The sequence below is a fragment of the Arachis ipaensis genome, chromosome B5 (assembly GCF_059453495.1).
Source record: "Arachis ipaensis isolate K30076 ecotype BB chromosome B5, ASM5945349v1, whole genome shotgun sequence".
Taxonomy (NCBI): Eukaryota; Viridiplantae; Streptophyta; class Magnoliopsida; order Fabales; family Fabaceae; genus Arachis; species Arachis ipaensis.
The window spans coordinates 96,387,081-96,391,330 of NC_142440.1; the positions used below are offsets into that span (position 1 = coordinate 96,387,081).

Here is a 4,250-nt window from a genome sequence, read left to right on the forward strand (position 1 = left end):
TCTGCTGTTCCTCATGAATTAATGCAAAGTACTATTGTTTTTCTATTCAACTCAAGCCTATTTCTTCTCTAAGATATCCATTCGCACACAAGAACATGATGAATGTGATGATTATGTGATGCTCATCACCATTCTCACTTATGAACGCGTGCCTGACAAACACTTCCGTTCTACATGCAAACAAGCTTGAATGCGTATCTCTTAGCCTCCTGATTGTGAGATCAGACTCTTCGTGGTATAGGCTAGAATTATTGGCGGCCATTCTTGAGATCCAGAAAGTCTAAACCTTGTCTGTGGTATTCCGAGTAGGATCTGGGAAGGGATGGCTGTGACGAGCTTCAAACTCGCGAGTGCTGGGCGTAGTGACAGACGCAAAAGGATTACTGAATCCTATTCCAGTATGATCGAGAACTGACAGATGATTAGCCGTGCGGTGATAGCGCATCTTGGACCATTTTCACTAAGAGGACAGGAAGTAGCCATTGACAACGGTGATGCCCTACATAAAGCTTGCCATGGAAAGGAGTAGGAATGATTAGATGAAGACAGTAGGAAAGCAGAGGTTCAGAAGGAACAAAAGCATCTCTATACGCTTATCTGAAATTCTCACCAATGAATTACATAAGTATCTCTATCCTATTTTATATTTTATTTATATTTTAACTATCAATTCACCATAACCATTTGAATCCGCCTGACTGAGATTTGCAAGGTGACCATAGCTTGCTTCAAACCGACCATCTCTGTGGGATCGACCCTTACTCACGTAAGGTTTATTACTTGGACGACCCACTGCACTTGCTAGTTAGTTGTGCGAAGTTGTGACAAAGAACTAAGATTATGAACATGCGTATTAAGTTTTTGATGCCGTTACCAAGGAATGAACGATCACGATTTTGCCACACCAAGTTTTTGGCACCGTTGCCGGGGATTGTTCGAGTTTGGACAACTGACGGTTCATCTTGTTGCTCAGATTAGGTAATTTTATTTTAATTTTAAGATTTTTGTTTTTATTATTTTTTATTTTTGAAAAATTTAAAAAAAAAAATTTAATAAATTATTCTATGTTCTTCAAAATTTTTAAGAAGGAATTCTAGAGTTTTTTCATGATTTGTTGAAGCCTGGCTGGCTGTCAAGCCATGTCTAATTTTTTTGGACTGAGGCCTCAACTTATCGCGGCAAGAGCCCTTGGACTCTCATCTAATCAGCTGTTATATGCCTGATTTGTATCTGCTAAAGCTTGGCTGGCCATTGGCCATGTCTAGTATTTTGGACCGGAGCTTTCACTGAAAGCTTGGCTGGCTAGTAAGCCATGTCTAATTCCTGGACTGGAGCTTTAGACTAACATTGCATGATTCTTTTAATTCTCATTAAAAATTTTGAAATCCTTATTTTTATTTTTCAAAATAATTTTCGAAAAATCCAAAAAAAAATTAATAAAATCATAAAAACCAAAAATTTGATGTTTCTTCTTTGAGTCTAGTGTCATTTTAAGTTTGGTGTCAGTTGCATGCTTTTATAATTTTTCTTAAATTTTCGAAAACTCATGCATGTGTTCATCATAATCTTAAAGTTGTTCTTGATAATTTTTCTTGTTTGATCTTTGCATTTTCTTGTTTTTCATATGCATTTTCAAGTTGTTAGTGTCTAAAGTTTGAAATTTTCTAAGTTTGGTGTCTTGCATGTTTTTATTTTCATAAAAATTTTCAAAAATAAGTTCTTGGTGTTCATCTTGACATTCAAAGTGTTCTTGGGGTTCATCTTGACATTCAAAGTGTTCTTGCATGCATCATGTGTTTTGATTCATAATTTTCATGTTTTGAGTCTTTTGGTTGTTTTTCTCTTTCTTCATTAAAAATTCAAAAATAAAAAAAATATCTTTCCCTTATTTTCTCATAAATTTTCGAAAATTTGACTTGACTTTTTCAAAACTTTTTAAAATTTAGTTGTTTCTTATGAGTCAAATCAAATTTTCAATTTAAAAATTCTATCTTTTTCAAATCTTTTTCAAAAATCAAATCTTTTTCAATTTTTCTTTCATAATTTCGAAATTTTCAAAATTTATTTTCAAAATCATTTTATTATTTCTATTTCATATTTTCGAAATTAATGCTAACAATTAATATGATTGATTCAAAAATTTTAAGTTTGTTACTTTCCTAGTAAGAAAGGTTTAATCTTTAAATTTTAAAATCATATCTGTTAGTTTCTTGTTAGAAAAGTAATCAACTTTAATTTTCAAAATCAAATCTTTTTAAATTTCTTTTTCAAATCTTTTTTTTTAAATAAATTTCAATCACATCTTTTTCAAAATCAATTTCAAAATCTTTTCTAACTTCTTATCTTTTCAAAATTGATTTTCAAATCTTTTTCAAATTAATCTTATCTTGTTTGATTTTTATCTTTTTTAAAATCACCTAACTAATTTTCCCTCTTTAATTTTCGAAAACTCTTTCCCACTTTTTCAAAATTCCTTTTTAATTAACTTTTGTTTTAAAATTCTAATTTAATTTAATTTCATTTTTTTAAAACTTTTGAATTTTAACTTTAAATTTTAAATTAAAAACAAAAATATTTTTCTTTTCTTTTCAATTATTTTCGAAAATTCTTCCCTTTCTCATCTCCTTCTAATTATTTATTTATCTACTAACACTTCTCTTCTTAAAAATTCGAACCCTCTCCCTCTTTCTGTGTTCGAATTTCTTTTCTTCTTCTACTCACATAAAGGAATCTCTATACTGTGACATAGAGGATTCCTCTTCTTTTCTGTTTTCTTCTTTTTCATGAGTAGGAACAAGGATAAGAACATTCTTGTTGAAGCTGATCCTGAAACTGAAAGGACTCTGAAGAGGAAGCTAAGGGAAGCTAAAGCACAATTCTCTGGAGAAAATCTGACAGAAATTTTCAAAAAAGAAGGAGACATGGCCAAAAATAATAACAATGCAAGGAAGATGCTTGGTGACTTTACTGCACCAAATTCCAATTTACATGGAAGAAGCATCTCAATCCCTGCCATTGGAGCAAACAATTTTGAGCTAAAGCCTCAATTAGTTTCTCTGATGCAACAGAATTGCAAGTTTCATGGACTTCCATCAGAAGATCCTTTTCAGTTCTTAACTGAATTCTTGAAAATCTGTGAGACTGTTAAGACCAATGGGGTTGATCACGAGGTCTACAGGCTTATGCTTTTCTCGTTTGCTGTAAGAGACAGAGCTAGAATATGGTTGGACTCTCAACCTAAGGATAGCCTGAACTCTTGGGATAAGCTGGTCACGGCTTTCTTAGCCAAGTTCTTTCCTCCTCAAAAGCTTAGCAAGCTTAGAGTGGATGTTCAAACCTTCAAACAGAAAGAAGGTGAATCCATCTATGAAGCTTGGGAGAGATACAAGCAACTGACCAAAAAGTGTCCTTCTGACATGCTTTCGGAATGGACCATCCTGGATATATTCTATGATGGTCTATCTGAATTATCTAAGATGTCATTGGATCATTCTGCAGGTGGATCCATTCACCTAAAGAAAACACCTGCAGAAGCTCAGGAACTCATTGACATGGTTGCAAATAGCCAGTTCATGTACACTTCTAAAAGGAATCCTGTGAGTAATGGGACGCCTCAGAGGAAGGGAGTTCTTGAAATTGATACTCTAAATGCCATATTGGCTCAAAACAAAATATTGACTCAGCAAGTCAATATGATTTCTCAGAGTCTGAATGGATTGCAAGCTGCTTCCAACAGTACTCAAGAGGCATCTTCTGAAGAAGAAGCTTATGATCCTGAGAACCCTGCAATAGCAGAGGTGAATTACATGGGGGAACCCTATGGAAATACTTATAATCCCTCATGGAGAAATCATCCAAATTTCTCATGGAAGGATCAACAAAAGCCTCAACAAGACTTTGATAATGGTGGAAGAAACAGGTTTAGCAATAGCAAGCCTTTTCCATCATCCACTCAGCAACAGAGAGAGAATTCTGAGCAGAATCCATCTAGCTTAGCAAATATAGTCTCTGATCTATCTAAGGCCACTCTAAGTTTCATGAACGAAACAAGGTCCTCCATTGGAAATTTGGAGGGACAAGTGGGCCAGCTGAGTAAAAGAGTCACTGAAACCCCTCCTAGTACTCTCCCAAGCAATACAGAAAAGAATCCAAAAAAAGAGTGCAAGGCCATTATCTTACTTGGTATGGCCGAACCCAAAGAGGAGAAGGAAGGCGTGAATCCTAGTGAGGAAGACCTCCTGGGACGCTCA

General features: G+C 34.4%; 1 non-coding gene across 1 annotated transcript; it reads right to left on the bottom strand.

Moving 5' to 3' along the window:
* Positions 1 to 3,314: 3,314 nt before the first annotated feature.
* LOC148565068 (small nucleolar RNA R71) lies at positions 3,315 to 3,422 on the bottom strand. Its single transcript, XR_015885623.1, has one exon. It is a non-coding gene; the product is annotated as a small nucleolar RNA R71 (small nucleolar RNA).
* Positions 3,423 to 4,250: the final 828 nt, after the last annotated feature.